Source organism: Zonotrichia leucophrys, chromosome 10 (assembly GCF_028769735.1).
Source record: "Zonotrichia leucophrys gambelii isolate GWCS_2022_RI chromosome 10, RI_Zleu_2.0, whole genome shotgun sequence".
Taxonomy (NCBI): domain Eukaryota; kingdom Metazoa; phylum Chordata; class Aves; order Passeriformes; family Passerellidae; genus Zonotrichia; species Zonotrichia leucophrys.
Window position 1 is genome coordinate 8,693,095 of NC_088180.1, and position 12,417 is coordinate 8,705,511.

The 12,417-nt window shown below is 43.9% G+C and overlaps 1 protein-coding gene across 2 annotated transcripts in view; it reads left to right on the forward strand.

Moving 5' to 3' along the window:
* The first annotated feature begins 3,583 nt into the window (after positions 1-3,583).
* LOC135452105 (tropomodulin-2) overlaps positions 3,584-12,417 on the forward strand; it is a 34,451-nt gene continuing 25,617 nt past the window's right edge. Inside the window, exon 1 of one of the 2 annotated variants that reach the window (XM_064721883.1) lies at positions 3,584-3,662. The gene's annotated coding sequence lies outside the window, so the exon portion shown is untranslated. The remainder of the gene's footprint in view (positions 3,663-12,417) is intronic. The other variant, XM_064721882.1, reaches the window with a different exon arrangement.

Below are 12,417 nucleotides of genomic sequence, written 5' to 3' on the forward strand. Positions count from 1 at the left end.
CCTTCCACACCCACAAAATGAAAGTTGTGGTTCAGTTGGATATCTGCTGCAAATTAACTGGGACAGATAAGATATTTATTATTAGTGTTGCTACCATAGCAAATGCAGTGCCTAAATTGAAATGCATTTATTCAGGATTTTTTTGTGCTAAGGATGTAGAATGGTTCACAGGAAGCAAGTCTGGATGAAATAACAGAGGACTTGACAATTGTGTTATTTAATGTTTTACTGTACCTCACCTTATAAAACAATCCAAGAAAATCCTATTACCTATCAAATCAATGCAACTAAAAAATTTCCAATCCATATATAGTTGGGGATTGACCAGTTGAAATGCTGCTGGCCAACATTTTAAGGCTTAAACCATCAAGATCTTACAAATGGAGGCTGCTAACATAGATTGGTTTTCTTTCAAGGGCATTTAAGAAGTATCTCCCCAATTCAGTAATTTTACATTTGGGCAAGAGTAAATTATTTTCTCTACCCTAGGCCTGAAATTTGCTGATCAGGAATCGAACCAGGAGGTTTTATTTACAGGTCACTGAATTTGATCAGTATCTGGTCTTTAAGGGAAGAGATCAAAACATGCACCACACAGTAATCAAGTCCAGATGTTGTCTAGAAGACAAGCTCCAGTTCTAGCAGGAATTAATTAAGCAAAGTCTTACAAGCTGTGTTATAAGGAAACCAGATGAAAACAACAGCCCCTGTGGCTTTTTATTTTAAAAATGCCACAAACATTTTGAAACAACTAACCGCATTTTGGCTACAAATAGTTTAGCAAAATAAAACTTGCTTTTGGGTGCCCCAGCTAATGATTTACTGGTACAACCTGCTGGCAGTAAGCCCCGTTTAGACAGAGTTGAAAAAATGCCAAACATCTACACTGCATTCACCACAGAGCCTTTGAAACAAACTGTCACTGGGTGTAGGAAAGCTGAGCCAGGAAATGCATTGTTTTGGGATCCACAGGATCCCAGCTCTCAAAGGCATCCCCCAGAGTGGAGTACATTTTTTTCTAGGGTAGTTGTCCCCTTTTATGTTATATCCTTAGGGTGTTTACTCTGCCACTGCACTTCTTTCAATAGGTCAAACGCATAAAAACAATATTAATCAAAAGGCTAGGTGGGCAAAATGTTATGCAAAGGTTCTGCCAGGGAAAAAATGAGAGCTTTGGAGCCTTACCCTACAATCTCAGATGTGCCAGCCTGGGAAATCCCACACATGGGAAATATGGTCAGTGCAGGTGGCCACAGTCATTTGATGTAAATGTATCACAGCAGGCATAGCCCATAAATGGGATCTCCTGCAGCCCAGACAGGGGATAGAGCTCAGATTCATGAGCTGTATTGAATACATTTGTCTTCTAATGTTGCAGTTTGGGAAGAATGAAAGATTATCTAGTACATCTGCATTTAATCTATTTACTGTGTATGGTTTTGTTGCTATGCCTTGTAAATACAGGTGACCTGCACCTTTTCTTAAACAGAAACTGATCATATTTCTGATTTCTTGACTGCAAATTCCATGCATGAAGTATAAGGAAGGAAGAAACATGAAACCACAAAGAAGAGCTGAATATTGACTTCAGCCAAACCCTATACTCCTTGCAGAGGATTGTTACATTTTTAACAGAAAGGGATATGGAATGAATTTGTCATCAGATATAAAGCATGCAGATGGGAAAGTCAGCATGGGAGGATTAATTTTCCTTCATATCAACTTAATGAATACATTTTAAGGCGTGACAGGAAAATCTGAGTGAAAAAACTTGTATGAGTTTATCAAAAAGCAAACACCCTAATGTTAACTTTCACTCTGTGTAGATAGCATACATTTCCCTTTCCCAGTATTTGTATAATTATGAGTGACTCATTCAAGCCCTGATCCTACAGACCAAGATTAAATCCCAAAAGAGGTTTTGATCTGTGTCAATAATTAAATCCACATTTCTGTCTCATGGCTGAATGAAACCCATTTGCAGGGAAGCTTCAACCCCACCACCAAACCAAGAAATTGCTCTTCAGCCTAAGCCACTAAGTTACAGGGCAGAAGTTTTCTAAGCAATTTGGTTCAGCTTGCCTGATGCTTCTGGGACTGAACAAACAAAATCACAGATGCAAACCTTGTTTTCTTTGCATGCTTCAAGGCAGGGAGGGAAAGGGAAAGGCTGCGGAATAAATGGATCTGATTATTTCCTATTTCTGTTGATCTGATAACATTTTAGATGTTTGGCAAAAAAAGCTGTTAACTTATGGCTGGATATCCCATTTTACAAGAAGTCTGAGGCAAGGAGATTCCAAGCAGGTAACTGCAGCTTTGGAGGATTTTTCTACACTGCCCATTATTGTGGATACAGATGTTTTCCTTAGCAGCACTGGCAAAACACCCATGGTAACCCTTCAGCCCCTCATATTAGCCTGAGTGTTCTGCTCTAAGTCTTGCTACAGACACCTGAGGTGTTTGGCAGAGTTTGGTGTTTCCTACTTGTTCTTTTTTTCCGTAGGAAAATTCAACTCTAGTGCAGCATCTGCTTCTTAACAAGGCAATGTCTTCTTTTCCTGCCAATGTGGAATGAAACTTAAAGACATCCCAATCATTGGAACAGTTTTTCTGCTGCTTGTGACTCATCACTTAGTGCTCAGAACCAAGGGCCTCTGTTCAACTAAATCACAACACCCAGTGAAAGCATCCTGATAAATTAATTTATGGACATGCTTAATTAAAAGGGGTTCACTCAAATAATATTGCATACAATACTCAGGGTTTTTTACAATTTTTAAAATTACATTTCAACCAACCTTACTATAGAATAATAGAACAAATATAAATTGACTTGCCAACACTAATTAACAGAAGAAAGGAAAAATATCAAAAATGGTCTCAGAGGACAGCACCCTCTACTCCAAAAGTGGCTCCCTGGGGTGACACATCTTGGTTCGGGTGAGAGCCAGCAGGTTTCTGCTGCAGGGCCTGTTTGGCTGGCTCGGTTTGCAGCAGGTGTTGAGAGGAGCAAACCGCGTTCTTCGGGGTCAGCTGGCGACACGTGTGCCCGGAGCTGAGCGGGTACCGCGGGCAGGGCTGTGCCCGGGGCAGGGCTGTGCCGGGGCAGGGAGCGCGGGCAGGGCTGTGCTCGGGGCTGTGCCGGGGCAGGGCTGTGCCGGGGCAGGGGCGGTGGCCGCGGCTGGCAGAGCGCCCAAGGCACAGTGAGCGCTCTGTTGTCGTGAGCCACACGGGTGACAGAAGGCTCAGGCTGCACCGTGCCAAGGCACTGGCGACAGGGACTGTGTGGGTTAGGCGAGACCTCACCTGCAGGCTTGGGGCGGACAGAAGCAGAGAGGGCTGCGGGGGGCCGGGGAAGGGACGCGGGCTGGCCGGGGGCGGGAGGGCCGCTGCTGCGGGAGCTGCCGCTGCGGGAGCCGCCGCTGCTGCTGCCGGTGCGGTGCCGGTGCCTGTGCCCGCGGCGGGCGCTGCGGCCGCCGGACTACGAGTCCCAGCGTGCCCGGCAGGGCCGGGGCCGCGCTGCGCAGCCGCCGCGCCGGGCACCCACCTGCAGCCGCCGGGCTCGGGGCGCGGAGGGGCGCGCAGGCGGCGGCGGCGCCGGTCGGGCGCGGAGCGGCGCGCAGGCGGCGGGCGGCGGCCAGGCCCGGCCCCGCGGCGGGGTAAGGCGGCGGCCGGCGGGGCGGGACGCGGGGCAGCATCGCCCGCGGGGCTCCGCGCACTGCGCTGCGGGGCGCGGCGGGCGCGGCGGGGGCGGCGGAGCATCCCCGGCGCGGGGCGCGGATGCGGGGCGGCCCCGATCCCACCCAGCCGCGCCCCGGGACCGCCGCGGGAGCCGTGCGGGACACGGCGGGCTCGGCCCCGCCACGCCCGGGCTCGGCGGAGAACGCAGCTTTGACAAGCGAGTGCGCCTGGTTACTGCGGAGCGCTCGCATCCTCCGGGTCACGCGTGGGAGGACAGAAATTAGATGGGCAGTTTAATAAAATACCTCAAGAAGGTGTTTGTGTGGATGGTGATGGGCGGCCCCTCCTTGGAGATCTCCTGCCTTTTGTATGTCACGGATACGGCAGGACCGGCGGATGGTGGTTTGCTCCGCCGGGCAGCGGGTCAGAACAAACGAACCAACGCCAGGGTCAGGAAGAGATCGCTGATTTAGAAAATTTAAGAACGTTTCCAAGGTCCTGAGGAGCAAAGTGTACCCTCAAAACGTGCACACTGGCATTAGAGATCGCATACTCTCATCTTCTAATTAAAAATAATCAGGGTGCCCTAGTTCAAGGGGATTTGCTGTGGTGGAAACTTTAGGGGAATTTCTTCTGCCAGAGTAAAAATCCACAGTTAATAATGAGAAGCATGTAAAGATAACTGAGAACTATAAACACCAAAAAGTAAATGACAACTGGTTAGATTAACATAAGCATCCTGAGCTTAGCAGTGACATAAACTTCTGAAAAAATTCTATCATTATTACTAATGAGACAAATACAGAAATTCATCAATATCAAATATAAATTTTAAAATAATTGGAAGAAGTAATTATATTTTTTTACCATGAATGATACAATGTGTAGGTCTATGCTTCTGAAAGTGCTTAGTAGAGGATATCTTCATCAAGTTATTGAGCTGCTTATTTGTTATTGAGCTGCTTATTTGTGGTAAATAGGTTCAGTCTTTCAAGTTCTTATATGAAAGATTTACTTTAACTGATTATTCTCAGAACTGATTATTCTTTGAACTTCCTCTGTTCTGCCCTTCACTCTTGGAAAGAGGAACAAATAATGGCAAAGAAACACCTGGGATCAGCTGGCCTGGTACTGTAGGCATCTCATCCTCTAATTCTTTGTGAGGGATGCAGTTATAGAAAACTGAACTCACACTCAGGGGTGTGCAGTGGTGCACCCAGTGGTATATTCAGTGGTGTCTCACTGAATTACGCTGACAATATCTCAGTCCTTCCATGTTATTCTGCACTCATTTGCTGTCTAACAGCCTGCCTGCCTTTGTGCTGGTGCTCTACACTGTGCACATCTTAACTGCTTTCCACTATGGATATATTTAAATTTTTACTACTGGGTAAGAAAAATGAAGACTTATGTGACTCATTTTAGTGACTTCACCAACCTAAACTCCTAATGTGTCTTTTTCCCCATTTATCCAGCTTGGTTGTATGTCTGAGTTAGCCAGTAGTCTCTCTTATCTTGATAATCTAAATAATTTTGTTCAAAGTAGTGTGCTTTGCTCTCTTTGCATACCTTTTCTTCCTTTCTCAAATTAACATTATTTCCAGTATTTTACAACTTCTGGCAAGCAATGTTCATGCATTTCTGCTGTTACTAACCTGTTTTAGGGGGGTTTTGGTAGCATCCCTATATTATTGGACCTCCTAGTTTGATGGCTTCCTGTAATTGAGTGTCCTTTTGACTGGGGCTGACGTGGCTGTGCAGGGTTTTGCATCCTGTAGCCACAGGTATTTGTACATGGTGGGTTCATAGTGGGGTGAATGCCTGTGTTCTATTTACTGACCACAGCAGACTAGTGTAGTGGTGGCTTCTGTTTAACAAAAGGGTTTGCTCATCCTTATTTGGTGCCCCAGAAATCTGTAAACTTCGTTTTTAAATCCTTCATTCAAAGAGCAGCTGGGACTGAGTGTCCAGCTGCTATGCTAAAACAGGGAAATCTGAGAACAGTGGTGACAAAAAGGTAGCACTTGGTTTGTTATCTGTTGGCAGCACAGGTGGAACAATGCTGCAGTTTATGTTACCCAGTGTCCTTTTTTCCTATTGATGTTTCCAACATGTGGGAAACAAACACTGCTGTTGTTGTTTCCAAGGTTTTGATGTATTTCATTGTAAAAATAAAAAGTCAATTTCCAGGTAGTTCCTTCTCCTGTTTGTTGTTTCAGCTGTCGGGATGTGCACATCCTGCATGGTTTCTGGCTTTGGTTTACAGATAAAATGCAAAAAATGTTGGTAGTGATGATGTCTCCGTGCATTGTAAGGAGAAAAAGCAGCTTTGGAAAGATGCAAAAAGAGGTTGATTTAGAGGGCACCTAGCAGTGGTCATTATTCAGGATCTCAGTTCTGCAGTCATTAGTACATGCTCTTACCCAGCCTTTGGGTGTCTCTGCTGTGTTTTCACTTGGCCTATGTTATTAATTTAAAAGATCCACTTAAATGTACAAGATGTCCATGGAAGAAGGGACCCATAGCCAAAGGAAAAGCTGAACGATGTTTGACACTTGGAAGATGGTTCCATTCCTTATCTTGCCACAGACTTCCCATTTGACCTTGCACAAGGCATTTCTTTTTCCTGACAGGGCAGTGGAGAGGCTCTCGTGCGGCTGATGGCGTTTAGGGCGCCACAGCAGCTGGTTCCATGTTGATGTGACCAGTCAAGGAGGATCCAGAACCTGGCCTTGGGCTTTCCAAGTGTGCTTTCCAAGACCTGTGCAAATCTGCAGGTCTTTCTCCCCCAGTGTGTGCTCTGCTGTGCATTCACGGTGGATGTGCTGATTCAAGGACTGCATTTCTTCACACAACACAAAACTGGGATCTGAGCTGGGTGAAGACACCTCCTTGTGAGCATCCCAGTTGTTCCTGGAATGTGAATGATCCATGTTCCCTGGAGACCACAGAACCGTGGGCTGCCGTGTCACAGAGGGGACATGTCAGCTCTGGGGCAGTGCTGACCAGGGGTGCAGATCTTTACCTGTCCCAGGTAAATCAGCACCTGGCTGCTGCAAACCTGCAGAGTCTGCTCGTTATTGAAGGGGGTTAACATATCATTGGTGCCCCCCAGAATAATGAGGCCATTTCCTTCTCCTTGCAATCTTATCCAAGGGAGCATCAGTCAGGCACCCTGGTAGAGCCAGGGCGTTCCTGTCACGTCACAGTGAGCACACAGATGACAAATTGAGGGTGGAGCTGGCTCTTCATCATCTCTCTTGCTTGTATAAAAAGACTCTGCCCTCCAGGACTCCCAGCCTGCACTTCACACCGCCCTCAGTTTCAGACAGTGACTGGTATGTCTTTATCTTAGAGGAGCTAATTAACATTGCACAGATTTTCAAACCATCATTAAGTTCCATAAACGGAAGAACCTTCCAGTGCTACAAAGTTATCAGCTGCAGTGAGCAGAAAGATTGTTTCATTAGTTTGTAACTAAACTTTACCCCTCTAGAAACAACGGGGAGTGTTCATTGCAAGAGACAGGACAGACAAACAGGTCTCTGGTGTTTTCCTGTGCTTCATGCATCACTGAAATGTCAGACCACCATAAACAATCCCACCAATGTCTGCAAGCTTAGGTTTGTTCTGTCATCCTCTTCTTGGAGGCAGGAATTGAGTGATTTAAAGGTTGGATTTTCTAAGTAAGACTTAAATCATCATATGGTCCCTTATAATTAGTCATCATATGTTTGTCTGGAAACAGTTCTAATGGTTATGATCTAAAAATATCATGATACCCAGAAACAAGCTATAAATTCATCAGGCATTGTAAAGAAATACTTCCTTTCCAGGACTCAATTTCATGTTTTGAGTGGTTATGAGTATTACCACTAATGTTATTTTAGAAACAATCAGAAATTGGTCATTATGTAACATTCTGCTTCAGTGGGAGAAGCGTCAATGTTTCATCTTTCTTTAATCACCAGGGAAAAACCTTTCATGTTACCTCAATCAGAAGGAGTACATCCCTTTATGTCTTCTATAAATAACAGTGCTTTCATATGGATAATTTTGCAATATATGTGGTGGTTATTTTTTTGCAAAGGACATGACTGAAGTCCCATTACAATGAATTAATGTCTCACATTTTATTTGCATGGAAGTTATCAATCCCCATTTAAGCAGCCAACTGTGATGTAAACTATAGAGTAGCATAAACATTACCAAGGTTCAGAATGCCACATCCAATTATCAAGTGGAGTTTTTCATCACTGAATGATTATCCTAAAATTTCAGGACTAGTCTAATATTAGGACAACATAATTGTTAATTATTCACTCCTCTCTGTATAGGACTGAACCAGTTGCTGGGAACAGAGCATGAAGTAACCCCACATTAGCTCAGGAGAAAAGCAGCCTTTTAAATATAGGGATTTTAAATTCAGGGATTTTGAGGTATTCTTTGCTGCAGCAGGACAAAGGATGGCAGCTGGGCTGGGCACAGAAGAGGTTTGGCCCCACTCTGACTGTCCCAGGGCCAGCCCTGAGGCAGCTGGGCTCTCCCCTCTGCCAGCCCCAGAGACACACCCTGAAGAACCCGATTCTGCAAGTCCTCTAACAGGTGATTTGCTCTGATCCACCAAGTGATCATGTCATGTCATGAATGTAAAAGGCTTAGAAAAGGTGACTGGACTGGAGCACTTCAGTACTCCTTATGTTCTGAAGTATTTTTTGGGAAACAGACAGAAAAGTTGGGGAATTCTAGAAGAGGAAAGAGAGGAAGAGTACTTTTCTACCGATCTCTCTTCCATTTTGTACCTATGTGAATTTCTTTGACATGTCTGCTGTGTCTGCATCAGGACCTGTAGCCAATTCGATTCACATCCTGCACACACAAACCCCGGTTCTGCAATGCTGTGTTCTGCCACACTTGTGTTCTGTGCTGGCCCTAATGCATTCCTTCTAACTTTTCTGAGATTCATGAACCTCCTACTGCAAAACATCATCTCCCAGCATACATCCCCCATATGTTCATGGTTAGAAAGTACATTGGTGCATTTGTCTTGCCTTTTAAGTATAAAAATTAAAAAGGAACCTTATTTATATGTCAGACAGTGGAGTATTTCTGATGTTCCCTGCCTGGCACTGGGTTCAGTGTGCTGCTGGGGGCACTCCCTTGCCTGGGCAGCATGGGACAATCATCCTCCTTCTACTGAGCATCTGCTTGTGTTGCACAAATACGGCTCCTAATCATAATGGCCCCAATCCTATTTATTTGGTCCAGTATCAATTTAATTTGGGATTAATTCCACCTGGTTTTTATTTTCATGTTTAGCTACATGAGTCTATTTAAAGAAAGGGAAGATTTTCCCCCCACATTTACAGGTCAGTTTTACAACTGTTTTTCAAAACACAAATAACCACCACTGTGGATACAGAAATAGTTTAAAATAGGTCATGCATCAGGATTTTCTTTCTAAAGATCAGTTGCTGTGATTTGCAAAAATGAGAGCAATTTTTCAAGCCTGATTATGAAAAAACACCTTTTTTTCCCAATAAAAATGCAAAGAACTCTGTTAATAGATTATTTCCCATTCATCACATCTCTCTATACTTCATAATGCACATTGTCATGCAGCTTCATTCTTAGCTTATATACACTATCAAACCTGGAAATTCACATCCTCAGTATCACAGTTTTCTCCTCTCTGCAGGGCCCCAGACACAGGTGTTTCTCTAAGTGTGTAGTCTGTGTTTTGGATAGCAGGAGTGACCTGAAGTGCATTTGTAGCTGCTGGGCCATAGGAGATTCTGCAGTTCAGGTTGTTCCAACACTTCCTAAGGGATCCAAGCAGATGCAAGGGGGACCCCTGTGACATTCAGCTCAATTCAGCAGAGGAGTGATTCACTCTCTGAAAGAAACATCCATATCAGCAGTAGAAGATTACAACAGTGTTATGGTATCAGCAGAAACCACAGCTTGGCTCCTCTGCAAAGCCCTTTCAGAAGTGTATAAGCATAACAAAAAAGTGCTTATGAACATGGCAAGGTGCAGAGGGGCTGTATCACAGCAGGGGTTAACTGCGCTGAGCAGTAATGATTTTATGTAGGCTGACTAATGACACCCTTTTTTCCTTTGAAAACATGTTTGGAATGCTGATGTTGCCAGGAATAGGTGAAAAGCTGCCCCAAATTCCACTGTATGTATTTCTTTCTTTAGAAGGAATCAGGAATACAGCAAGAGGTTCTTTGAAGCTCACTGTGGAACCTCCGTGCTCCACAAGGGTTTAAAAGGAGCACATGGGTGGCAGAAATGCCTCTTCCAGTTCTGCCCCATCCAGAATGAGCACAGGTCTCACCTGTTGGGCTTTGCTGTTTAACAGTGGGGCTTAGGCCCAGGAGAAACTGAGATGCTCCATCCTGAAACTCAGGGGAGAAAAACAAACAGGATGTGTGCTCCCCCATTCCTTCATCTCTTTCACGCTTCCCAGTAAGTTTGAAGGGAAACTGCACGGTGTTATCCATGCTCCCTCATCCTGCTTCCCCCAGTGTCCCTAGTGCAGTGTGACATTCGGGAGTGGGTTGTCTCTAGACTGGACATCTCCCTTGTGCTGTGTGACACCTGGTCTGTTTTATATGCTCAAAATAGCAGCAGCAGGGAGCTCTGGGTTAGAACTGCTTTTGTAACTAATGCAAGCTTTCATACAGTAATCACAACAAAGCAAATCCAGTGGATGGAGTGTGCAAGAAGTAAATAGTTGTGCACACTCAGGCCACAGTAAGGAGCTGCACAGACAGCATGTGGCTCTGTTTACATACACAATATTAACAGTATCAAATCCAATTAGGGAGGTGGAGATCCTTATCATCACATTAGACAGCAGTTTCCAGTGTGTGAATCAAGAGTTCAGCATTTCCTTGCCAGTCTGACTGATGCTGAATTGTTGGATTTATCTTCCTTGATTTGTGGTTCTGTGACTCTGGTGAAAGGTCAACAGAGAGCATAAACCTGGGCTGTGAGCAATGGGTGTTCCTGTGTGAGTGAAAGAGTGAAAGCTCCAGAAAAGCTTTACTGCTTTCAGGCATTGTGGGCAAAGAAATTCCCTTAGCAGGGTCTTCTGCTTTTGTTCAGTCACAAAAGAGTAGGATTCTGTTGTGAAAAGGAAAATTTTAAGGGAATTTTTTGTTGTAAATGTGTGCAGGCAAGAAAAGCACTCAGATTCCAGGCTCTTCCCTGCACTATCAGTCCCATAAGGGTTATTCAACACAGTGCTTCATACCATCAGAGAAGTTAGGCTGGAACATCTGAGTTTAAATTTCTCTTTGGAGTATCCCTGCTGGACATGGTCAGACACCCTCTCTTCTTACTTAAAAGTTAAAATAGTGAGAGTTTTCACCTGTTCAGAGTGTCTCCTGGCACATCTTCCCTTTATGGCTGAGCAATTGGGCAGTTCACAAAGAATTTGGGGTGCACACAATCATGGGTTCAGCTTTGCAGACCTCACAGAAGCCGTCAGCCCCATGGCCCTGCTGATCCCAGTGCCACAATTGCTGGCTGCAGCCCTGCAGGGCTGCACCTCTGAGGGAGAGATCCTGCTTCCAGCAGTCCTGCTGACCCTCAGCCAGGGAAACTGCCCTGCACTCTTACAAGTTGCTTTTCCTACGATATTTAATTACCTTACCCTTGGGATTACATTTCTGTCTTTTCCAGGGATGTGATTAAACTCTAATAAAATAACCATTTTACTTAAATAGTTTTAAAAAGCTGTAATCCCCTAAAAATTTTTTTTTAGCTCAGTTAATGACTGCTAGCTGAAATGCTATGTTTGTAATGAGTTTATCCAAAGGAACTTAGAGAAGGCACCTGATGCCCTAGGGCAGAATGTTGTACTGCAGCTCCATTTGGTTTTACAGTTTAAACAAATTATAATTTTTAAATAAAGTGCTTTCATTATTTAACAAGTAATTTTGATTAAAAAAATTGCTTGGATTTAACACATATTGAACTAGTGTTCTTAATCACAAAGGACACAAAAAGATTGGCTCTTTTGTATTGTTTTTGGTCAAAATATCCCCCACACTCATAGCATATAAGGAAATTTTGGTATTATAACAAAATTTCACAACAGTTGTAACTTTGTTAAACATCAGATGCTGACTACCTCCCCAAAACAAACTCTCAATTTAAAGAATGCTTGAATTCTATCCTGACATTTGGAATGGCTTGATGATGATGTCATGCTAGGAAAACAGCAGCCACAAACAGAGCAGGAATAAGGAAAAAAAGAAAGTGTATAGGCAAAATAATGATTCTTCTTGGAATAGTATATTCAAGTTTCCAGTCAAGGCTTAATGTGCCTTGCAGTAGTCACAGAATTCCAGGTATTTCAAATTTGTAAGTCCACTGATTATTCCCTTCTCTTTCAATAGGTTGCTGATTTCTAGTCTTTTTGATAAATATAAAAATGAAATACGTTTTAATATTTAGTACTTAAATAGTGAAACTCCTAAGTAAATGAAATATTTTCGTTTGGACTTGGAATAAAAGTGAAACAAAAATCAGGCTTCCAGCTCATATAACTAGCAACAGCACCCACATGGATTTTATCAGCTTATGACAACTAAAAACCTGGCCAGAGGAAATTAGGGTTGGGGTTGGTATATAAATCAGTGGTAGTTGCCAGTTGGTTTCCATATCAACCATAACTCTGAAATTTGTGAGTGCAGCTGCCCAGCTAACTGTGTCATT